At 38.4% G+C, this 26,548-nt stretch overlaps 1 long non-coding RNA gene across 1 annotated transcript; it reads right to left on the reverse strand.

Moving 5' to 3' along the window:
- Nucleotides 1–20,360: 20,360 nt before the first annotated feature.
- Nucleotides 20,361–26,299, reverse strand: LOC134297755 (uncharacterized). Its single transcript, XR_010004618.1, has 2 exons — nt 25,592–26,299; nt 20,361–22,781 (listed from the first exon to the last, which is right to left on the reverse strand). It is a non-coding gene; the product is annotated as an uncharacterized LOC134297755 (long non-coding RNA).
- Nucleotides 26,300–26,548: the final 249 nt, after the last annotated feature.

A 26,548-nucleotide genomic window follows, 5' to 3' on the forward strand; every position in this document is an offset into this window, starting at 1 on the left:
GTGCGAAAAAGACCTTGGAGTCCTTGTGGACAACAAGTTAAACATGAGCCAACAATGTGATGCGGCAGCTAAAAAAGCCAACGGGATTCTGGCCTGCATCAATAGGGGTATAGCGTCTAGATCCAGGGAAGTCATGCTCCCCCTCTATTCTGCCTTGGTCAGACCACACCTGGAATACTGTGTCCAATTTTGGGCACCGTAGTTGAAGGGAGATGTTGACAAGCTGGAAAGCGTCCAGAGGAGGGCGACTAAAATGATTAAGGGTCTGGAGAACAAGCCCTATGAGGAGCGGCTTAAAGAACTGGGCATGTTTAGCCTGCAGAAGAGAAGGCTGAGAGGAGACATGATAGCCATGTACAAATACGTGAAGGGAAGTCATAGGGAGGAGGGAGCAAGCTTGTTTTCTGCTGCCCTGCAGACCAGGACACGGAACAATGGCTTCAAACTACAGGAAAGGAGATTCCACCTGAACATCAGGAAGAACTTCCTCACTGTGAGAGCTGTTCGACAGTGGAACTCTCTCCCCCGGGCCGTGGTGGAGGCTCCTTCTTTGGAGGCTTTTAAGCAGAGGCTGGATGGCCATCTGTCGGGGGCGCTTTGAATGCGATTTCCTGCTTCTTAGCAGGGGGTTGGACTGGATGGCCCATGAGGTCTCTTCCAACTCTACTATTCTATGATTCTATGATTCTATGAATTTCTTGGTTCCTTTGTAAACCTTGTTGTACCATCTATAAATCATTTTATATTTAAAATTACATCTTTCAGTCCTTCAGATTAAATTTTCCTATTATATTATATATTATATCCATTATATATCTACTTCTAAAGAAAATTTTGACAATCTCATTCCAACAAAAGGAAACATATTACATATACGTAAGTGTCATAACTTATATAACATTACATCTGGACTCTATGTTTGCACTGCTAATGTTTTAAATTTGTATTTAACCAATAAAACAGGCTGGGATGTCATAGAAGCCAAAGCAATAGCAGAGCATTTTGGGATTACCTCTGCTCCTTCACCACAACATGTTGCCACTCCCAATGACAATTGGAAAGAGGACAGCTATAGGATGTGGGTGCATTATATGTCCCTGCAGGGTAGCTTTTATTTGGTGTGTGTGTGTGCAGGGGGGGGGTCCCTCTTTGATGGCTAATTTTCAAACTTCTATATGTCTCATTTTCCCCATTAGTCAAAAGGCATTTCTCAGTCATCTGTTAGAAATTTACTTTTTGCAAGTGCTACTAAAAGAGTCTTAGTTCAGGTTTTAACGTTCTTAGATTCTTTCAATAACATAATTAGAAATTCACTTTCTAATATGTGGAAGAATAATTCAGAGGTATATTGGTTTTCACGCATGACAGTGAGTAAACATGCAAGAATGAAATACTAATGGATTTCATTTTTGTACTTTCTAAAGCAAAGCAACACAGCATTCTATGTGCTGCCTTTTTACTGCCTGTGTATAGTGAGGGGAAATAATCATAATGAATTTTGTACTGAAATAGTTTGATACTGATTAGCAATTTATATATTACCTCTCCTATCCTTAATATATTAAATATATTAGGCTCAACTCAGCTAAACTTAAGCACTTCAAAGTTTCATTTATTTCAGCTAGTTAATTTAGCCCATGCTTACCAGACCTATCCTAAAAGAGCCACTAAGAAATGAGCCACTTTGAATTAGTGGGGGGGGGGGGGTGCATTTGAAAACTATGGTGATTGTCAAAATAGCTGCCTCAAATTAGGAATGCAGTATGTACAAGTTTATTGCAATACATTCAAGTGTTTAAAAGAAATATACAATTGCTTGAAACTTTAAAAAATCATAAAAAAACACATAAATGATTGTTTGTAAAGGTAAAGGTTTCCCCTGACGTTAAGTCCAGTCATGTCTGACTCTGGGGGTTGGTGCTCATCTCCATTTCTAAGCCAAAGAGCCGGCGTTGTCCGTAGACACCTCCAAGGTCATGTGGCTGGCATGACTGCATGGAGCACTGTTACCTTTCCACAGGAGCGGTACCTATTGATCTACTCACATTGGCATGTTTTCGAACTGCTAGGTTGACAGAAGCTGGAGCTAACAGCGGGCACTCACTCCGCTCCTGGGATTTGAACCTGCGACCTGTCAGTCTACAAGTTCAGCAGCTCAGTGCTTTTAACACACTTTGCCACTGGAGCTCCTAAATGATTCTTTAGGTAACTGCTATTTATTAATTATCTAACCAAGTGTAAAGATGTCATGATCATTGTGTTTTATTCATGATTGCTATGTTTAGGTTGACTGTTTAAGGTTATATATTTCAGCTATTCTTATACAGAAGCTGGGAGCCTCTAAGGCATGGCCAGAAAAAGGGGCGTGGCTTCACCTTGCTGGTGGAAGCCTTAGAATTCAAAATTTAGCAGTTGGAATTGGGCAGTTGGAGTTTGTCGGTTGAGCAGAGCAGTTGGTTCTGTTCAGTGAGAAAAGAGTGTGATCGAAAAAAGAGATTGTGGGAGGAAGTTGAGCAGCTAGAGAGTTTTAGCGGAGAAGGGCTAAAATTAAAGTTGCTGAGCCTTTAGTAGAGATAACTAAAGAGCTGAGGCTACATCCCTAAGTCAAGGAGGACTAGGGTTAACCAGTTAAACTCCCCAATCCAAGTTTGATCGGGTATAGGTCAACTAAGTTCAAGAAGGACAGTTTTCCTAACTGAAAGAAACAAGTAATATAAAGCTGATACCATACTAAGCTCAGTGAAACTATTGAGAAATCTTGCAACACTTACTGTACAGAAGTAACATCGTTCACCTCAAGTTATAACATTCTTGCAACCATCAAGCTTTGTGCTATAAATAAACAAGTTACTGTTTCTTCAAATGTTGCTTATTACTTGAGCAAAGCATCTTTCAAAGGTGGTGGCAGCGACAACATAGAAAAGTGAAATACGTAGAGGTAGAAGGTGAATCCTTCACATTTTGGTGGCAGCGGTGGGATCCAAAAAGATTCCATCCCTGTCATCACATCAAGTCTTCACACCAAGCAACTCATTGAGTGATTTTGCTCTGTGGCCCTTCCTCACAGCCATATAATATGACTGGAACTGACATAAAAATGAGATGTCCCTGCTTCATGGAGGCTACACCAGGTTGCCTTATGCTGCCTTCACAGCAGGAGACTGGCCATACAGCTCAGCTGTGCTGAATCCGGTTTGGTAGGGCTGGTATGGGCAGTACCTTTTTACTCTCCCTGTACCCCAAGGGAAAATTCTCCTTACCATTACTGCAAGATTTGTACTTCTTGGATCTGTATCAGTCAAGACATGATGGAGCTTTGAAAGATAAGCTCTTTCTCCTCCTCCAAAGCCATTGGAGTACAGGAAGTACAGATCCTGCAGCAATAATAAGAAGAATATTCCATCTTCTTATGGAATAAGAAGGGAGAATTTGGGGAGAATCGGGGTGCCGGAAGGGTAGGAAGGCACTGCCATCTGATCTCCCTGGGCTACCAGGTTCGGGGAGCATGGGATGGTTACAGGCAGGGCTGTAGCCAGAAAAAAAATTCGGGAGGGGTTTTGAAAATTTCGGGGGGGGGGGGGTTAACCCCTAGCACACACCCCTCCCCGCTACAAACCTGTCAATATTTGCTTGAGATAGTACCTGGAGGGACTCTTAATGTTTTGTGTCTCATAGACTTAGCATGGGGATTTGGTTAACCAGTTAAAATTCATGAGTAAACCAGGTTTTTTTTATAACCTGAAAAATTTCGGTGGGAGGGGTTGAACCCCTAAAACCGCCCCCTCGCTACAGGCCTGGTTACAGGGATGCAATTTGGGATCACACATGACAATCTGAGATGGCAGTCTCCACTGCCAAAATACCAGCAAAGGACAGGATCTTCCTGGAAGATTAGTAACTTTGCCAGTGTTTTTTTTTTAACTCAGGGTTAAATTGCATTAAATAGCTTGCCCCAAATTAAAGCAGATTAACCAGTGTGCATTGTGTGGACTAATGTGTTTGCAACACTGGATTTTATGGCGGATTAGATGCATCCTTTGTTATGCTTAAGAGAAAAATGGTTGGGAAACTCTGCTAATTTAATTCTAGGTGGAAGATTAATTTGTGGCACATTAGTGGAAACTTTCAAACATAAACAAGTTATTAAATCAAAGTCTAGATGCTGAGGAATCAGCATATCCATCTCCAAAAAACATTACTTTCCTGCTATGATACTTAATAAACAAATTATTCACCACATGAACATTTCTTGCTCCACAAGGTATTTGGAAAATGCTGAATTGTACAGTCAGAAGTATGAAATATAACTCTAATCAACAGATTTTAATTCATCTATCTCATGGTTTCCTCATTCTTCCTTCAGGCACTAATTATATATATGGAAAAAAGGAATGAGAAGGTTTCCTTGTGCCTATCCCCTTAGTTAATATTTAATTAACCTTTGATTAATCTTGAATACATTTTAATTTTATATTCTTTAATTCTGTCTTTGTTTTCATGGGAAGACAAAACTACAATTAGGTAAGACTATAGATTTTTCTATCTCTCTTAATGTAGTTGTCTTTTGGTTGAAAATGTTTTCCAAAAGAAATACATGATGTGTAGATGTAAAGGTATGACTCTTTCTTGGTATATTTAATAACATCCTATGCAAACTCTCTTCCTGATGCTTGTCTTTTATTCTAGTGATGTACAGATTTAAAGAAAAAATGAATGCAAACTATTAAGGTAAAAATGCAGCACTAGCCACCTTTGTAATTCATATAAACTTATTTTATTTATTTATTTAATTCATTTCTCACCCTGAAGGGGATTTAGAGCAGCCTTACAAAATCGGCAGCAATTTGATGCCATAAATACAATACAATAAAATGAATAGTTACATTAAAATCAAAGAAATTTAAAATACAATTTAAAACCAATTATTAAAATGTCATCCAAAATTATAATCCAAGGCTGTTTCTTTTGTCATTTCATTATTCCTTATTATCTTGTTGCACTAAAAAAAACTTGCTATCTAAAGGCTTTGTCCCATAATCACATTTTTAATTTCTTCCTGAAGATCAGGAGGAAGGTGGCCGCTCTTATTGCACTAGGGAGGGAGTTCCATAGCCAAGGGGCCACCACTGAGAAGGCCCTGTCTCTCTTCCCCACTAGTCATGTCAGTGAAGGAGGTGGGACCAAAAGCAGGGCCTTCCCAGAAGATCTTAATCTCTGAGGTGGATCATAGAGGGAGATATGTTTGGACAGGTAACCTGGGCAGGAACCATTTAGGGTTTTATAGGCTAATGCCAGCACTTTGAATTGTGCTCCGTAGCAGACTGGCAGCCAGTGGAGCTGACATAACAGGGGGATTGTGTGCTCCCTGTACGATGCCCCAGTGAGGAATCTGGCTGCTGCCAGTTGGACCACTTGAAGCTTCTGAACAGTCTTCAAAGGCAACCCCACATAGACTGTGTTGCAGTAATCTATTCTAGATGTAACAAGAACATGGACCACCATAGCCAGAAATATTTCCAGATAATCATTTTACACTTGTATTCTTCTCAATGCAGCAGCATCAAGAAAAACAAAAAGAAAGCTGGATGGTTTTTATTTATGGAAGCTCAGAAGGAAACTGAAGTGACCCTTGGCTATTACTCAAAATGAAAATAAAAATACTGTGTCAACTACTCAACTCAGCCATAGAGAATTAGGTAGCACTCTAATGCTTACTACAATTGGGAAATATTGCTACTTGCATTGTAAACCATTCCAACAAATAACTATGCAGCCAACCATTATATAATAAAATACAGTGGTCCACTATAATCTGATGACAGAATGATGAACAACTAACCATATACAAGAGCTATAGACTCAGAAGCCAACTTACTTGAATTTAAATTGAGGCAATAGTCATTTATGGAAGTGAAAATATACCACTGAGTGTGTAGGCTTTTACAAATCTTTCTGTGCTTAAAAAATCATAAAATTGGTAAAGATGTCAAGAGCCATCCAATCCAGCTTCTTGCCATGCAGTAGTACACTATCAAAGCACTCTCAACAAATGGGCAGCCAACCTCTGTTTAGAAACCTGCAGAGAAGGAGACCCAGGAGCCCTTTATCCCAGAATGTCAAGGCAGAAAATCCCACAATATCTGTTTTGACTTGTGTTATCTGAGCCCACACTCAGATAATATAGGATTTACTACCTTGATATTCTGTGATAAAGGGCTGTGTGGAAGGGCCCTCGGTGACACTTCTAGGCAGGGCATTCCACCCACAAACAGTTTTTACCGTCATGAGGTTTTCTCTAATGTTTTATCTCCTTTCTTGTAGTTTGAATACATTGCTCCACAAGCAATTAATGAAAAGGGCCCTGAATCAGCTCTGTGATGGCCAAACTATGCATGGAACTGATCTGGGGCAAGACAAGAAAAGCCCAATTTAATTCTGCCTTGACCTGTGTTAACCAAAGTTGCAGATGGCTCTGAATGCTGCTCCAGAATTCAAGACAACCCATGATTTGGGCCCAAGTAAACAGTTGGGCCACTTCAGAAACAGAATCAGCCACATGGCCATACAACGTTCCCTTCCCTTGGGTGGCACAGGCACATAGGATGGCACTTACATCTCTTCCTGTTTTCCTTGACATAGTGTTTTCCAAACCTAAGAAGGGTCCTGCTAGTATGTTGTTGCCATCAGTGACATTGGCTAGGATGATTGGGTGATTGGTGAAGGGAGGGTAGAAATGAAAGGTCGATTCCTCCTCTAGCTGCTCTCCACTCCCTTGTGGTCTTGATATCTCAGTCAACATCACTGCAGGTAACAACTGACCAGCAGATCTGATTATGATATCTACCACATTATGCTGTGTACATACCTCTACTAGTACCCCCTCCCCTTGCTGGTGATTCACCTGGATCTAGCTATTGGTGGGTAAATCACTAGCTCCCATCTATCTTGGTGAGGTTGTGAGTCTCGGGTACAATAAGGTTATTTCCATTAAATGGATAAATGTTGCCATGTCTGAAAGACTCCAGTATGTTAGGGTGATCTGGCTGTGACATCTGTCACCCCATTGATCACCAGGGTTGATTCGGCTGATCTGGCTGGCGAGGCGGGTGTCCCCTTCCTTCCTCACTGCTCCATGTGTTTCCCTCCCGAAGCTGCGCGCTCGGTGGAAGAGGACGATGTCCCTGGTATAGAAGGAGTGAACCAAGGTCTCTAGTCTTTGGTCCCAGCAGGCCTGTAGCGAGGGGGGGGGGTGTTTAGGGGTTCAATCCCCCCCCCGAAATTTTTCAGGTTAAAAAAAAACCTGGTTTACTCATGAATTTTAACTGGTTAACCAAATCCCCATGCTAAGTCTATGAGACGTAAAACATTAAGAGTCCCTCCAGGCACTATCTCAAGCAAATATTGACTGGTCTGAACCCGGGGGGTGGGTGGGTCAGGGGTTCAACCCTCCCCCCCCCCCCGAAATTTTCAAAACCCCTCACGATTTTTTTTTCTGGCTACGGCCCTGGGTCCCAGGTATACAATAGCTGCGCTCTCCTATAGAACCTCCAAACAAGCTCAAGGACTCCAGTATGTACCTGCATCCCTGCATTTGGTAGGGCTACCTGTAATAATCTGAAGATTATTTTAGGATCTGCAGGGGAAAATAAAGAAGAAGGCACTCTAACATTTAACATGGCCTTGAATTGGATGCAGAAATAGACTGGAAGTTCACAAAATATGGGCATGGTACGATCACACATTATCAGCTCCTGTTAACAATCTTGCAGTGTTATTTTGGTCCAGTTCAAGTTCTGGTTCATTTTCAAAGATAAGCTCATATTTAATACACTACAGTAATTCAAATGGGATTATCAAGCAAGATGTGAAAATTAGCATTCCAGAAGTCCTTTTGTTTAGGCCATTTCACAAAGTCAAGATGGTGCTAAATTACACTATGAATTCAGAGTTTGGAACATTATTTTAAACTATGAACAGATTTGTGTCCAAGAAGCAATGCATGACTTTGTTAATAAAGTGTTATTTTACAAGTCACAAGTTTAAAATATGCATGGTTCTTTTAAATGACCCTTTTAAAAATACCCACAAATGACTCATCAAATGTTATTTTGTCAGTATCAAAGAATTTGTCACTTCCCAAAACTATGTTTTCAATAAGTCCAAAATGTGGCAGGGGGAGGGGGGAATCTTGTTACATTTCCAAAATCATGCTTTAAAGGTACTGCTGTTATTTGTTACATGTTATGTCTAACTTCTATATGAATTCACGTCTCTAGAATTAAATAAATGTAGATGTCTAGATGTCTTTTAAGTCTTCTCTTGATTTAAAATGATGTAATGACCTAGTTACAAAGCAATGATTACAGCTACTCTTATTTTACTATTGTACCTTTATATGATTTTTAATTCTAAGAATGTCTTCTATATCATCCAAGGACTATTCCTTCCCTGTTGGGTGTGGATATACATTAGCAATTTACTGTAATTATATCCAGCAGACACTTTTATAACTTTATCATCAGGCCCACATGTTTATCTAGATTTTAATGTGAATTATTATCATCAGAAATGTGGAAGCTGAATTCACAAAGTTTTGGTTAATTATAATAAACATCTTCTTCAAAAATACCTTATGCAAAAAGAAGTTTAGAGATTAGTTGGTGCAAGATGTGCTCCAGACTACAATCACTATGGAAATGCATGTAGCAGTAAGTCAAATTACACTTGTTTCTGCTGGAAAATCTATTTCAAAGGAGAATGATTATGAGAATAGGTAATTGTTGCACTTGACCACTATTTACCTTCCCAGTTTTTGGCTGCCAATCCCTTTCAAGTTGATTTCTCTGGCATAAAGAGGGTCTATCGGAGAAGAATGGGCAAATCTGCATTGCTTTTGTTAATTTTAAGATTTTAAGAAGCCTATATTCATTCTATCTCATTTCCATGTCAGTTTGTGATTGTTTTTTTATTAATGTCGACACAAAATTCTATTCATTTTATGCAAGTTACACTAATATAGACTTTTTTTTTTTTGCAAATATCCCCGTAATGCATGTACACTGCCATCCCTAATGTACAAAGTTTTGTATTTTTTGTCAAGGAGCTGTATCACAGTATAATGAGTAATGCAAAAACCAAAGGAAAATTGCATTGCAGTTCATGTCTTGGTTTGGAAACAGGACATTTGTCCATTCATAATAACCTCTGGACCAAACGAATTCTTCTAGAATTAGCTGGAAAGAGGGGACATTTTAATCCTCACAGACATTTTTGAGTTACAGAAATCACACAGAACAAGATCTATAAAATAGGCATTTTACAATAGTGTCACTGAAAAGGTAAATAATGGTATCTTAAGGTTTAGTCATCTATCATGGACAAATAAAAAAGATGACTGCAATAAAAACTGTTTCAACAAATTTATTTCATTTGTACATAAGGAAGAATGACAGCTATGTAATATAAACATTTCACCTCATTTGAACACATATTTTGTAGTTCAGTGTCTTTGAATATTATGTAATACTACAGATGTGTATACTTTTTCCTTTAAAAGAATCTTAAGAAAGTTAATATTGCACAATCACCCTTGATAATTATATACCATATTATCTTTAAACTACCTTGAAAAAGAAGCCACCTTTGAGCTATTCATTTCTTCTGGGTTTGTCAGAATGTTTAAAGAAAAATACAGCAAAATGCTTAACCATGTATACTGGGCTGATTCTTTGTTGCTTTGCAATTAACATTTTAAAAAAATCAAAATGTGAAGATTAAACAATGTAAAATATAGTTTGGTATTTTCATGGTTCAATTAAATCATAAACGATGAAGTCATGACCTTTTCAATACCAAGCTGCTTGCCATTATGCTACCATCAAGAAGCAGGCATCAAAACATAAAACTTTACATAATTGGAAAAATTACAACAAATTTAAATTCTGATTCTTTTACTGATGTGACAGATGTTTAGGGAAGAAGGGCATTAAATTGTTAAATGTTTAAATCATGCAACCCAATTATAATAAATGTTTATAATAAATGTTTATTATAATGAACAGACCTAAATATCACATTAATACAATAAAATCATTTTCATGAAAAAGCCAACCTCCCAGAAAAGAAAAGGTCCCATTTCACAAGAACATCCAAAAATGTTCATTTTAAGTCTACATCACAATGTTTTAACTATTTGTACCAAAGTGTCCTCTTGTATATTAATATACACTCCTCGATTCCCTTTTAGGTACTTTTTCAGTATTTGTCATCTAACTCATATTTTTAGTAATCTTTAATATCAAGAAGCCTATTCCCTGCAAAGTTCATATGTAACAAAACAATGCAGAAGGGAACTTATCAGGGAACTGATCAGAGTAGCATTTGGTGTAGAGTAAGAGTAATGGCATTATCTGGTATAAGTTTAAAGACTTTGGACTAAAATAGCAATCTCATCACTTGAATATCTAGAATAGTCAAGGGGCTGTAGCTCAGTGCAAAAAAACAAAACAAAACAAAAAGCAACCCATGGACGATTGGGAATTTTCTCTGAATGAAAGATATCTGTCAGTGTACTGTGATACTCATGGAATTCTGGGGTTTATAGATTGGGATAACACTGGAGTTCTCTGTCTGAAAACTCCAAATGGCCCACCTTCAACTGCCAATCCCAGGATTCTATGGCTATAGAACTGGAATGGATAATGTGATAAGGATCTTAATGTCTTAGTGATACATACCCAGTTCTGTAGCCTCCCTCTCAAAGAATTGTCCCATTACTCCTGTGACTGGCTTTGATAACTCTCAGTTGAGTCCACTCCAAACTCATTATAACAGCGCTTGTGATTACCTCTGAATATTTCTGGATAGCTTCCAGCAATACAAAACACCATCTCAAATTACAATTCCTATATGGAGTGTGATCAGCACAAATGCAAAGTCCTCATGAAACATGAGAAAAACCTTCATTTTCATTCAATTACACAGAACATAAAAATGTCATCACTGCAGGATTCCTATTCATGGGGTTAATGGTGTCATAAATCAGCAACTGGAAATTAGTGCAAGTACAGCGAAAAGAATGAAAAGTGGCACAGAGGGAAATCCTACAACAATGACAGGCTTGAGTGTGAGGAAGCAATCTACAGCTGAAATAATGTGGTGTTGTTTTGAATCTGACATGGAGGCTGCTAATGCCCTTTTTAGATAATTTTTTGTGCCAAGAGTACCTTGGCACCGATGTACCTTTTCTCTTCTAATGAAAACCAATCTATGTCTGGCCCTCTTCTTCTTGGATCTTTCAAATATCAACAAATCACAACTAACTAGAGTATGTTGCTGATAGATTAGTTGCTAAACTAAATGGTCTTGGAACCCTCAGAAATAAGATCCTCAAGCAGGCTCAATATAATTAAAGAACTGCAGTTTGCCAAGGCAACTCACACACCATATTGGGTGTTATTTGCTTTGATACCATTTAGAATAGTGACATAGATTCAACTTCACCAACACTATTAATTTTTTGGTTTCAGTGGATCAGATGTGTAATCAAGGATAATGCAGCACTCTACACTCGCAGATGTCGCTTCTTCAGTAGTGGAGATTTTTTTAATGAACTGCTCTACCTTTTCTATCAAACTTGGAAAGAACTCATCATAGTCTCTTCCCTGATATTATTAAACAGAGAGAGATTTTTAACAAGTAAGAAAAGTAGAAATAGGATCACTAGTCACTCATTTGGTAAACCAAGTAATGTAACCTATTCAAAACATGGTTATGTTCTCTTTTAAAGAGATAATATCAAAGGGAAAATTATAAAGATGTCTACATTTGCTTGTCATAACTTTAGTTATGTCTGGAAGGAAATTTGGAATGAAAAGAAATATATAGAAAGATAGGTGATGAAAGACATAAACAGCTGTACTACATTAGATCAAAGGCTCATCTGCTCCAGTGTTCTGTTCATACAGTGGTCCTGCAAGAGAAAAAAATGACTGATGGTCTTGGGAGGAATGGCTAGTATGTATGTAGAACCATCTTCCAGCATTGATGTCTAAAAAAGCCTTAGGATGCATCTCCATTGTAAAAGTGGCACAGTTTGACACTACTTTAATTGCCATGGCTCAATGCTATGGAATCAATGCTAAGAGTTATAGTTCTATGAGATTTTAAACTTTTTCTGTCAAAGAATGCTGGTGACTCACCAAACTACAATTGCATGATTCCACAATATTGAACCATGACAGTTATAATGGTGTCAAATTACATTAATTCTACAATGTGGACACAGCCTAGGAGTTTTAGTAGACCACAAGCTGAATTTGAGCCAACAGCAAAAGAAAAACGAATGTGATTTAATGCTGCATCAATAGTAGTATAGTGTCTACATCAAGGAAAAGAATACTATCACTCTCTTTTTCTTTGGTCAGTCCTCATCTGAAATATTGTATGCAGTTCTGGGAGTTGGGTCTGTGTAAGCTTAAAAAGGGAAGGTTAAGACGTGACATGACAGCCATATCTAAGAGTAGATTTACTTTTTTGCTGTTCCAGAGACTAGGGACCTTTTCACACAGACTAAAAATCTGTGTTGGCGAAGGGTTTTTTGCAGTTTCACCATGGAGCCCACCGGCTTCCATCATACACCGGAAGAATACTTCCAGTGTGGTTCCATTGTGAAAGTGCAAAAAAACAAACAAACAAACAAACAAAAAACACTGCCAAAAAAAATCTGGTGGCAAAAGACAGGAGGTATCCATTTTCCCATAGAAGATGGATACCATGAGTGGTGAGGTAGTGGGGAAGCTAGGAAATTGCAGGGTGAAGGGCAACAGGTCCCCACGCCTGTTGGGATCACCATGATCTGAGGCAATCCTTGGCAATTCTGGTGACATGTGTGTGGAGGTCCTAGGATATGGAGTAATAGATTCAAACTACAGGAGAAGAGATTCCACCAAATCATTAGGAAGAATGGTTCAACACTAGAATGCACTACCTTGGAGTATGATGGGAACTCCATTTTTTCTTAAAGTTTCAAAGCAAAGTCTGGATGTCCTTGTAGTCAGCTCTATGACTCTATAATTCTATGAAAAGAAAACCTCATGAAAAGTTTGCCATAAATTGGAAATGACTTGAAGGCATACAGCAAAATTACTTAGTATCAGGAGCACATTTGGTCACCACTCTATTACTCAGTCTTAACTGCAAGTAATTTATGAATGAAAGCAATACAGAACACTAACCTACAATCCAGAAAAAATAATTTCTTGGTGTGTAAGCTACTAGTAAAAATTGGACTGCTAAAATAAACCAAGATGCCCATCAGAGAAACTGAAAGTTTCAATCACAACCCAAGAGAAGAAGGTTTTGATGAAGCACTTCCTCCCGAGAGGAAGAATCATGGGAATTTGAGGTAGCTAATGCAACTAGACTTTTCTGTTGATACCTCCCCCTCTTTTGATATGATGGTCTGGCTTCTGTGAGAAAGAAGATACTGAAAATTATATGTGTGGCTGTGAACACTGGACTCTTCAATATTTTAAATCCTTGCTCCATGTTACAGTCCAAACACTAGGGTACTTTATTACACCCCTACATATCCACCATCCCAATATGGAAAATGTAACAAGAAGTGCATCAAATACTGACATATAATGAGAGGTAGAGAACAATCAAGTGGCCTACTCCCATGTTTAAAAGAAAAGAGACCCTAAACCTTTAGCTAAGTGCTGCATCTTAGACTTATCAGCACAGCTCCCTGTTGAAGTAATTTGAGGAGATGTCAGATAATGTTATTCTTAATCCAATCAACTTTCTGCCTGTAGAGTCATATTTGATGAATTAGATTAGCTATAAAAGCAGCAAGCTGTTCATCCTGATTAGTGGCAAGAGAACCTGAAGAGCCTTTGGCACAGACAAAAGATGGTCCCAAGGTAGCCATAAATCAGAAATTACTTGAAGGCAAACAAGAACACCAAATGACAATGGTAGCATTCTGTTGGGAAAAATATATCACCAGAATCCTTTGACTGTATCCCTGTACAAAGTTTGCATTCTCAGGTGGGGAAGGAGGATATAACTGCACCATTAGGGCCACTACACCATCAGAAACAGCAACATGACTATTGAGCAATGATCCTGATACACAACATGCCCCTGTGTAGAATGGTCCCAGTGCACAACTGTGTCCTGATGCACAATGTGCCATTTTGCACAGTAAGAGCCCCCATTCTACAATCCTGTGTGATTCTCAGTTGTGCATCATTGCATTTCATGTCATTTATTTATTTATTTATTTACATCATTTATATTCCACCCTTCTCACCCCGAAGGGGACTCAGGGCGGATCACATTACACATATTAGGCAAACATTCAATGCCTTTTTAACACAGGACAAAGACAAACAAACATAGCTCCGAGCGGGCCTCGAACTTATAACCTCCTGGTCAGTGACTCATTGCTCTCCCGTCTGCGCCACAGCCCCGGCATGTCATGTCAGCACCATAATCCCAGCATTTTAAAATTACACATCATAGCCTCTGATCTTAGCTAATACATATAATAATTATATGAAATGATTATAAACAAAATAAATTATAAATCTGGTAGTACATACAAAGCTTTTGCCTGGAGATACTTGGTCATATTCACATGAATCCAGTGGTATCAGTTATTACTCGGAGCCCATTTTTGGCCCAGATTTTTTGTTCTTTCTCCAATGGCAAAAACAACACAATTTATGGTGCTCCAAAAAGTATGCAATTTATTGAATTGCTGTTATTAAGTTTTCCAGAAATATGAGAATTCCAACCAGGCTTCTCACTGTATGCATAGGAGTCTACTGTGATGAAAATGTTCTGTTCTTTGTCTTCTGACTAATACTGGATGGCATGCTGTTCTATATAGCATTACATTAACCAAACATTGGGTTATATCAAGAGACATGAGGTTTCTGGCTTCAGGATTTTCTAATACAATAGATTTAATCTTCAAATGACCACTATACAAATTGGAGTGCCTCACAGGAAAGAGGCTCCATCAACAAGACTGCTGAGTGAGATAGAAGTTTCCTAAAGGGAGAGCACAGTTGAAGGAAAGCTATATTTTTCTAATATTGCACCTATTAACGTTCTTGGCATTAGTTGTCTGCAAGTACATCAAACTACGTTGACTAGGAAGTAATTTCTTGGCTAATTTTATCCTCAATGGAAACAAAAAGTACTTTTAGCAATTTTCTCCTTGCTGTGAGAAAATCTTCAAAAGCTGTTCAGTTTGAAACTCATTCTACCTCAAATTTTTTATATAGAAAATCACATTTTCTGTGATGGAAACACCATTTTATCAATATGAAATAACTCCCAAATCTCATCCATCCAGGTTTACACTCTTTAGTGTTTCTGGACACTTTTTTTTTGGGGGGGGGAGCAGCTTATTATAGTTATGGTATACAACAAAACAACATATGATAGCAGATATAATCAAGTAACAATAATTTTGATATATGCATGCATATCTACATTAGTCAATCAACTAGTTATTTCAGACATTGAATGCATATTAACATCAGTAACCTAACCTAAATCATTTAGTCTTGCTATTTCTCCACGTTATTCACTATTTTCAGTCTATACTTTCTTCTTATTTAATTTTTTAATATAAGAGTTCATGATAACATTCAAACAACACATGACATACTACAGACCATACATGCACCCGAAACCCCTGTCCCACACAAAATAAAACCTCTTCCCCACACCCATGCACTTTTCACCATGACTTCTTTTTTAGCATGTAATCACACTTTTTTGAACACACTGAAGTTATAAAAGAGGATGAAATTAGATGTTGTGTATTTGTAGCTACAGTTTGGAGTAGAACATGTTATAGCAAAATTTTGTATCAAATTACAGTATAAAGAAGCTATTCTGTTAAACATCCATTTATGACTGTACAAATGGTAGGATATCAAAAATGTGCTGTATCCAGTTGAAAACACTTCACCATGACTTCTGATGCTGAAGCATTATGAAGCCTTTAAGCCAATTTATCTAGCCCTCTACATAGTAATCCTAGATTCCTAATGGTGCTCCTCTATGTCACTTACTCTCCATTCAAATATGCCATGGCCAACTTCATGGCCAACAGTGCTGCAGCCTCATATTTTCTCTATCGTATCTTTAATGGAGCACCATGACTCCATTAAAATCCCTCATCCATAACATTTCCTTTTCACCATATTCTGCTAATATACATGTTAGTTTTTTTTATAGAATACTTTTTGTGTGTTGTACAGGGATTTTCTTGAATATACACCTTAATTATTAATATTCTATCTTCCTCATCACAGAATATTTTCTCTGGTGTCAGATTTCTTTTATATAAAATAGTACTTCATTGATTTTTTTTTTTACTGTTACATGCTGTAAATAAATGGTCCAACTTTTTAACAGGTGAATATCCTGATATATCAGGTGTATCTCAACCAAACATGCTATATCTGATTTGATTTTCCTCAAGTAATGAACCACTTTCTTACATTTATAACCATTATTCAAACTATTAATGTTGTACATCTTTTTCCCATACCAGAAGGAAAAAGAAACTCATTACATGTCCATATAATCAGTTCATTTCTCTTACTGTCCCTTTATCTATTAGTCTATTCACCCACTTTTTCTTCTTCTCCTTCTTCAACTTCTTTTTCAAGTTCATCAATTTCATTTATGGGCTGTGAAAGGGCATTTGGGGATGTTTGTTTAAATATTGGGGTGGTTTGATGAAGGAAGAGGATAGCCTGATTGTCTTGAGTCCCCATGAAGAGAATTACTCCCCGGGTCTAGTTGAACGATATTAGAAGAAAGGATGCCAGAAACAGTGGTTCTTAAATCCGATACCTTAACTCAGGGCTAGCTGAAAGAGTTTAAATAAAATGATGCCAGAAACAATGGTTTCTCAAGTCTGATGCCTTAACCCAGGGCAAGCTGAAGGTGATTAAAGAAAAGAATACCAACCTGATGCCTTAACCCAGGGCTAGCTGAAGGAGATTAAAGAAAGGGATGCCAGAAACAGTGGGCACAGTTGCCACACCCACGTTATAACCCTGATCTGGCACCATCAGATTACCAACAATTTGGCAAACTGAAGAATTCCCTACATGGAACAAGATTTAAAGATGATGACTCCCTTGTGGCAGCTGTTAAACAGTGACTTAGACAAACTGGTCCAGAGGTTTACCATGCACGCATACAGGCCTCAGTGGCATAAGCCTGTTAGAAGGGATAGGGATCATGCGGAAAAATGCCATTTTGTTCCTCAAGCATGTACCATTGTATTGTATAAATAGCAAAGATGTAGAAAAATAGATTTTGTTTAAAATGGTGTGCATTACTTTTGGAGTGACCTCGTATGTATAATTTTATTAAAGTGCCATATATTTAATACTTACTAGTGATCAAATTCTTCTGTAATTTCATTCTCAAAGAAAGCAATAAAGAATACTAGCAATTGTCTTTATGCAGCAAGACAGTCTACAAAAACCAAATCTTTTGATGATTACTTAAAATGTTTCATTTTGTGCAAAATTTCCATGGGGCTTTTGGTGGCAAAAACAGATTTTTTTCACAATGCAAAAAACAAGCAAGAAATGTATACGTTTTGCATTAAAAAAATCTGAAATGCAACAATTCTTATCAATTAAGGATTCTCCACATTAGGATTTCCCAACACTTAAGAAACATGTTTTCTAAATATTCTTTGAATATTTTTTTCTTTTCATCCTTAGTAATTACAATGGTCTAATCCTCAGAGACAAATGTGGAGCTTCTTTCCAAAAGGTACCAAATCCATATGAACAAATTTTACAGAGATTTTAAAAACATGCTGAGGGTATGCATTCTTTTGTTATAAAATTCAATTTTTCAGGCCCCATACCAAAGTGATTTGATACATTTTCTTGTTTTGATCTTTACATAATACTATATTCTGAACCAACAATGTGTTGCCACTGATAAGTCATTTTTCAATTTTTTTTTATTTGGTTCTTTTGGAAACAAACTCCACAAATGGATTCTTATGGTTTCAGGGAGGCAATTTTCTGTTTGGTTTGAGTTCTTCTCTGTTCACTCTGTAGAACACAGGTTTACCCAAGTATGTTGAATCCCCTTTCCAGGCTGGCCAAGCATCTCCAACCCTTAGAGTCATTCACCCTTCTGTTTATCCTATTTAATCTCTTCCTGGATTTGGTACTTCGGCCTCAGAGTGTTAGCTCATTGTGCTAAGCATGGCGTGGCTTTTTATCAGGCTTGATAGAGATAGCCAGAGACAGTTTGAAAACAAACAGGTGGGATTTTATAAAGACATAAGTAAATAAGACATTAGCCATTGAACTACTCAATTGATCACAACACACTAAAAACATATTTAACACTTTCCTGTTTTGAATAACTTATTCCATGTCCCTGTGTCAGCTTTTCCTATCTCTCTTCAGTATAAACTCTATCTGACATCTCACAGAGACATTTCTGTATTATTTATTTATTTATTTTAAAAACCACAGTTCTTCTCTGCTGCTAATCCCCACACCCATGATTAGCTGCCTTCAGTCGGGCTTGTCTTTCACACCAAGAGTTAGGAGGAGGGAACAGAATAAATTATGCAAAAATGAAATAGTCAGATTTACAACTCAATATGATTGTCACAAGAGAGAGATGTGGGAGGTGACTGTGTTAGTTTTCTTGCAGCTCTCCATATCCTTTTGTCATGATAACCTTCCAGAGCAGTTGTCTGAGTTTTAAGCCAGGAATACTGTTGTATATCAAATCTGCTCTTACTTGTATAGCTGTTTCCAAAATATTGTGATGGGGGGGGGGGGCACTGCTTTTTTCTATTGAAATTATGCCTTGGCTTCTTCAGGGTTCTTGTCCCTGTGCACAAAGCCAATTAGAGAAGTTTCATATCTCTGCCTCTCACTTTTGCCCAATTCAGGTGAAGTTCAGAACCAGTGTCTGAGCAGGGTAGTATCCTGAATGGTGTCCAATAAAATTAATATCAGTCCAGAGGAGACAGAAGGACTATTGGACTGTTGCTCATTTGAGTGGTGTTGAATTTATTCTAGGTTGGGCTGCACTAAAAACATTTTGCTACTTTAGGATGCAGTTCTAGTTGACATCATATTTCTACAGGGACAGCCTAGCAAATGCTTTCCCTGCTTTGATGTTCAATTTCTGTGACATACGTTGAGTTAACTTTGAAGTAAAATCAGAACTATCAGCTGAAGGAGTAGAATAATTGTATTGGCTTCATTTTTTTGTTGTCAAAAACTCTCCCAAATTCATAAGCAAGGTTGAAAGAACTTGAGATTTTTTTTTAAGAAACAAGAGAGATCAAAATCAAAGATACTTTGGTATGCAGTGAGACTGGTTGATGACCTTGTAGTGAGCATGCTCCATCATTTACAATATCTTCTCACCTATTTGCAGACCCAATTCAAAGTGTTGCTCTGAACCATTAAAGCCCTTGGGGCTTGAGCACTGCATCTGTATACCCTCTCTTATTTGATCACATTTGATCAAACTATTGTGTTCTTTATCTACATACACTGCACAGCTAATGAATCCAACCCATTTCCTCTTGAAATGAAACATTATGTTGACTCACACACAGTGAATGATCCTTTTACTCCTCAGTGCATATCAAAACCAAACTGGACCTTTAACATAAAACCTAAAAAGAATGGTGCTGGAGTACAAAGAGGTGGGAACCCACAATCTAGTCTATGGGTGAGGAAATGTTATACTGTGAATATATGATAATGTGGGATAGGAGCCAATGAAACTGATAATCAGCATTTAGGTACAACCAGCAAGCATGACCAATAAATAAATATTAAAGTTTTTACTTCATATAAATACTTAGTAAGAGATCTTTTTTAAAAATCTAGGAAAGGATAAGTGTGCCAATACTTACGCTGGGGTTTAATTTTAGTTTTTAAATTTTACTGGGCATTTCCAGTCCCAGTCACAGATGGCTTCCTCTTGGCACATTTCCCCCTTTCGCCCTCCATTTTGATACAGCTAGTAGGAGGCTAAAGATAGCTCCAATCAGTTTACAGGTATGTGTATGTATATATTATTTTACTGAGTTCTTTGGGAAATAAGCCAATTGGATGCTACCTCCTTGCATGCTATTTATTTCATGCAAGATCATGAAATTCTGCCTGAAACACACACACACAAACACTATTGCCTATGATATTGCCCTGACAAAGGATAACAAAAAGCAATATATTCTGTGCTAAAGGCATGCAAGAACAAGTGATAAAATTCTTTTTGTATATTTCTTTCAAAGATGCCTCGAGCACATGCTGGGATTAAATTGGATATGAATTTATTAGAATTTATAAATGGTCTCTGGACTGTGAGCTCTGATTTAGTTTTATATTCATGAAAATGTTTAAAAAAAAAAAAAAAAGAGTTCATGAAATAAATACTCAAATTATCCAGAATTTTTTTTTTGCAGCATAGAATCTGTATCAGCAGAGTATGCACATGGCAAGCATCTGCAAAACTACCCCTGAACTTGAAATGCAACTGTTTCTCTTCTTCTCTTCAAGCAAAACTGGAAAATTGCCTCCAACCTACATCAAATGAGCAATGAATCCACACAATTTAGGCCTTTACCCCGCCCCCCTTCATTCAAGTTTTAAACTGAAAAAAAACTGACTTCAGTTTTACTATTATTAGTTTATCTGATTAAAATGGCCTAGGACCTAATCCCATGAGGAGTGGGGAAAACATAATATTACCTTTACCTTTCATCTCACTACATTAAAAAAATTGTATCATTTCTCCATTTTCAGATTTATCATTAGTGAGTCTAGTTAAAGTAGATCCCATTTCTTTCTATAGGCTCTTCTGCTCTCCCTCCCAATGCCCCTACTCTTGAGGAGACAGGAGACATTGTTATGAAGGCAGATCTCATTTCTCCCCATTGGTTCTTCTGCTCTTCCTTTCAATGGCTTTTTTATGAATTGTTAAATCTAGTTGTACAAGAGGGAGATAATAGGCAGATAAAAGCACAATTTCAAAAAGTTAGAATAAAGCAAAAGCAAAGTAGCAATCTCCTGAAGTAGCACAAAATCCACCCAATACATTCAATTAAAAATGCCATGCAAGGATCAGGCAGCTCGACTTTGGGAGATTACTAGGGTATCACTGTTTTGTAGGACACTGCCCATAGAAACGCCCATTCCCCCACGTCACCAAATCAATTCAATGCTGGCAAATCTAACATATTCTAACTAAAAAGAAAAACACTTTCTAGTAAAACCTGCAATTGAGTCATGACCCAGAAAACAAAATAGAGCTATAGTTTTAACCTGAAATTCAATGCTATTAACATCAATAAGAGTCACTCAAGGGAAGCATGTTTTGAATAGACATGCGAATGTAAAGGGCACCATCATTTCGCTCTCAGAAATCTTGTATGCAAGAGAAAGTGCTCTCCCTCCACCATCACCAATGAGCTTGGCCTCTTCTATGCATCTCAATATGTTTGGAGAGAGCTATGTTGTTTGCAGTATTTTGAGAGAATCAATCCAAAATAGCAAAGTTTCAAAATTCTGATATAAATGCCTAGATTTAAGGAGCCAATATATGACAACACCAAGGGTAAAAGAAAGAAGCTGTAGCTAGAGGGAAGTGCAGGAAGGAGAGGTAAACGAAGAATGGGAAAATGGCAGCTCCAACCTTTTTTTGTACCCCAAGCATCCTCCAACTTTAATCCCTGTCCACTCTCCACTAAAATCTATTGAAAAATTAATTCCAAATGACAAAAATAGCTGAATTGGCAGCAGCTAATTAAACTGTCCTCCCAGCCTGCACCCCAGGTTCCAAATGAGCCCATAGCATGTAGAAGTCACAACTGGAAGTAACTTCCATTTCCAAGTTCTAGGCAAGCTATGGCTGAAAGTTGAGTGGAATGGCCTCCAAGAAATGTGCCTGTAAAAAATTAGCCATGGAGTAATTGCTTTTTTTTTTCAATCTTTCGTAGACAGCAAGATAGACACAGAAACTCTCAGGAGAGGTTTTTTATGACCTTGTCACATGTGCTACTGAAGGAGTCCTGGATCACTTCCTCCCGCTTCCCCATGCCCAGTTCCATTGCAGCTTCTCCCCTTCCTCATCACATGGAGAGAGGGAAGCCCTTTTGTGGCAGCTTGACCCATCTTTCCTTATGGAAAGACAGGGAGCCTGTCATTGTCTGCCATCACCATTTTTTCAGTGGCAGCAGCACTCCAGCCATGGAGCCGCCCTGGAAATTGTTGCACCCCAAGGCAGTGTGAGCACCCGGCAACCAGGCAGGAACCAATATAACACACAAGCTGTATATATATGTCTATGCGCATTTAAGGTAGAAAGTCAGAGTAAGAAATAGTCCATAATATATAGTCAATTGCAATTCAGAAAGAGTTCAGCAATGTCCAAATTGTAATCCATAAGTGAAGCTCGATAGCTTCCTTTAAAAAATCAAAATTTGTCCATGAAACAATAGCAGGAACAAAGCACTGCAAATCCACTTGGAAAGTCCCGTAGCAAGAGCAAGGAAGCAAGGGTAACCAGGCAGAGTCAATCTTGATTCAGGAACAAGGAAGACGCGGTAATAATGCAAGGTCTACTCAGGAGACGCGGCTTGACACAGCTCGCCTGGAACTGGGAACTCAGCACGGATTCAGGAGACAAGGCAAGGAGTTGGAAACTGGAACCTCTTCCGAGGAAAGGCAAAGGTGACACTGCAATGAGAATAGAGTGAGGAGTACTTTTAACAGAATCCCAAGTCTGCAAGAATTAGGGAGTACAGGACCCACAAAGTTCTCATGGGAAAACAAATCATTATCCAATTTGAGAGCAAGTCTCCAACTTCTTCTCACTCCCTGTTTCTTGCTCCTATCATTTGTAACAAAATCTCTCCGATTAAAAGTTTAATTCTCCCCCAAGTCTGTACCATCTGGTATGGGTAACACTGGAGAGATTTCGGAATGTTCGTCAATTAGCAGATCCTGTGATTCCACAATATCTGACACCTGCAAGGCCATGGGGGGCCTGGAACTGAGGCAGGAATGTCCTCGAATTCCATCGCCTCATCTGTTTCTAACTCTAACTCCCGATGAAACCTGGGCCATGATGGCTGAGCCACAACAGAAGTAGTTGGCTAGAGTGTGATGGGAGCCATCAAGCTCTGTAGCCAAAGTCCAGAAATGTGATAAAGGCATGTAAAATAAGGTACATGTGAAGAAGTCCTTAGTCTCTCATCTCCCACTCCATAAGGCCATAATGAAATATCATTTGGTCCTTCTCCTTTTAAAAGGAGATGTATGGAGAAGTTACAAAAAAATGTTAATTCAGGGAGAGAAATATAGTTAAGGAATGTGTGCTCATAATTTAAAGGCAACAGCTTGGCTTTCAATCCCTTTCCTGACTCTAAACATGTGCTCCAGCATTTCTGCAGCCATTAGACAGTTATATCTAAGTACATTCTTGAAGGCCTAGTGTTAGCCAAGTACCAGTTCAGGAAAACTATTTTTAAGTCTTTACTCAAAGAGCTCTACAATTGCTTGTCTTCAGGAGAGAAAGCAAAGGCTTACTTCTGAACAACATGATTATGGCTACTTAGTGCTTTAAATTTCGGGTGCTCCCTTTGCTTTTACATTCACAGCACCTGAAATTCTTAGCAGCTTGCTGATATAATTTTGCACATTATTCACATGAGTGCTCTCCTGGGAATCTCACAATAAAGAATGAATCTTTTCTTGCTTCCTATAAGCCCTTGTTTTTGTCTCATTCTACTTGATATTTCGTTGCTTTTGAAAGAAAACCCAGTAAGTCACCCAATTTACAAACTGTATTCAGGAACGAGAGCAACACATTGAACAGTAATTTAACCTGGAAAAAAATAATGAAGAGATGTTTCTAAAGCTTTGATTAAAATATAGAATATTTCATTGCCAGCATAACTGGTACATAGAGGTCCACTCAGAGCAATTTGTTAGGAGCTGCTAATGTCTTCGCCATTTTAAAAAACTATTTCCAATTCTGATTCTGCCTACTGATGTGTACCATTGTGTACTGTTTTAATCTACTAGATGCTATACAGTGTCCCAACAATGTGATGCAGCACCTTAAAAAGCCAATGGGACTTTGGGCTGCTTGAAAAGGATTATATTGTCTAGATCAAGGGAAGTAATGGTACCTCTTTATTCTGCTTTGGTCAGAGCTCACCTTTTTTTTTTTCCTTTTTTTTCTTTATTCTGCTTTGGTCAGAGCTCACCTTGAATACTATGTCCAGTTCAGGGCACCACAATTCAAGAGAGATATTGACAAGATGGAATGTGCTTAGAGAAGGGCGACTAAAATGATCAAAGACTTAGAAACCATGGCCTATGAAGAGTGGCTTAAAGTGGTGGGTATCTTTAATATACAAAAGAGAAGGGTGAGAAGAGACACGAGAGACCTGTTTGAATATTTAAAAGAGTTAGTCTTGTTTAGCCTACAGAAGAGAAGGCTGAGAGGAGACATGATGGCCATGTATATGGGAGTCATAGAGAAGAGGGAGCAGGCTTGTTTTCTGCTGCCCTGGAGACTAGGACTCGGAGCAATGGGTTCAGTGGGTTCAAAATACAGGAAAGGAAATTCCACTTGAATATTAGGAAGAATATCCTGACTACAAGAACTGTTCAACAGTGGAACTCTGTGCCTCAGACTATGATGGGAGCTTGTTCTTGGAGGCTTTTAAAAAGAGGCTGGATGCTAAGGGTACCTTTATTGTGTTTTTCTTCCATGGAAGTGGATTGGACTGGATGGCCCATGTAGTTCTATGATTATCAATAGCAACCCCTGTCTCCATGGTTTCATTTAGCCACATTTGACAAAATATATTCCTCTAAGGCATTTTCTAGATATTTCAGTATGACTCTATGGGATTCTTGGAACATATGTCCTTCATTTCAACAAGGTTCACCATAATTTTGTGTATTCAAGCAAAGTCTGGGAACACACTTTTATGTTTGCAAAACAAGTTTTAGAGTTAAAATGTTCAATAGATGATTGAATATACACCAGTTTATGTCAGCTAGAAGGTAATATCAAAAATGAAATATGAGGAACTACTTTATACTCAGAAGCTACTTGCTCATCCAATAAAGAACCAGCTGCTTTGATTGGCAGCAGCTTTTTAAAGCTTCCATGCAGAAAACCATTTACTGGCCCATCAACAACTTCATCCTGAATAGGAGAAATTTAAGTGAATTTCACTTTGATTTCCCCTTTAGATACCCAGCAAAGCATTTTCTCTTTGGGTCAAGATGAGCCACATATGGAGTAAATGCTTTGGAGGCGTCATGGCTTAGGAAGAAAGAAAAAGCATTCACTCCATATGTGGCTCATTTTGACCCAGAGGAAGCCATTCTTTGCATTCATTCTGCTGTAGACATTGCTGGCCTGCAACTCCCACCATTCCATAGCTAAGGCCTGATGGGACCTGTAGTGCAAAACCCACTTCCAAAAAGTAGAAATAATAATAATAGACCTTTCTTGAAAAATGTACCTGGTTCTCAAACACTATCTGGCACACATCCAGTGAGGAAGGAGGCAGGAAAGGCAGCCACGTGGAAGGTGAGGAGGTGGGAAAATGAGAAGGCAGGAAGAGTGCATGCCTGGCGAAAGGGAAAGAGAAAGGCAGGAGAAAAGGATCTCATGCACACAGCTTAAGGAGAAGCTGCTTCTCTCGCTTTTTCCTTCCCTCTCTTGAGCGATTGCTGGCCAAAGAGGGAAGGGACAATCTCAAGCAGCCTCGTCTCTTTCACATTCACACAACACCGGACAGGTAGCTTAAGGAAAAACTGCTTCTCTCGCTTTTTCCTTCCCCCTCTTGAGCGAGTGCCGGCCAAAGGGGGAAGGGACAATCTCAAGCAGCCTCGTATCTTTCACATTCACACAACACCGGACAGGAAGCTTAAGGAAAAACTGCTTCTCTCGCTTTTTCCTTCCCCCTCTTGAGCGAGTGCTGACCAAAGAGGGAAGCAAGGGAAGGGAGAGGGGAAAGCATGAGCGACGCTTTCACACAGCACCAGCCGAGGAAGGAGAAAGGAGCCCCGGCGGCGGCGGCGGCGGCTCCCTCCTAGGTCTTATTTTCGGGGGAGGTCTTATATTTGGCAATTCCCCCAAACCTGTACTAGGTCTTATTTTATGGGGATGTCTTATTTTCAGGGAAACACAGTACAAGGCTATTACCATGAGATTATAGTTATGTAACACAAAATTATACATATTTATTTCAAAATGTAGAATCTATAGTATTACATGGGACTTACCCTATAAAGGAATATGCCAAGATACAGGATTTGAGCCCTAGAGCTGTTTTTATGACTATTTATATGTACAAATGTTAAATGTGAAATCTGGTAGTATCAGCACCAGAAATTTGAAATTTATGAGTAGTTGTTTTGGGTTCATTTCTTAAAATTATCCTTATGGGCAAGCCAGATGTTCAAAACACCCTAGA

Source organism: Anolis carolinensis, chromosome 3, assembly GCF_035594765.1.
Source record: "Anolis carolinensis isolate JA03-04 chromosome 3, rAnoCar3.1.pri, whole genome shotgun sequence".
Lineage (NCBI taxonomy): Eukaryota > Metazoa > Chordata > Lepidosauria > Squamata > Dactyloidae > Anolis > Anolis carolinensis.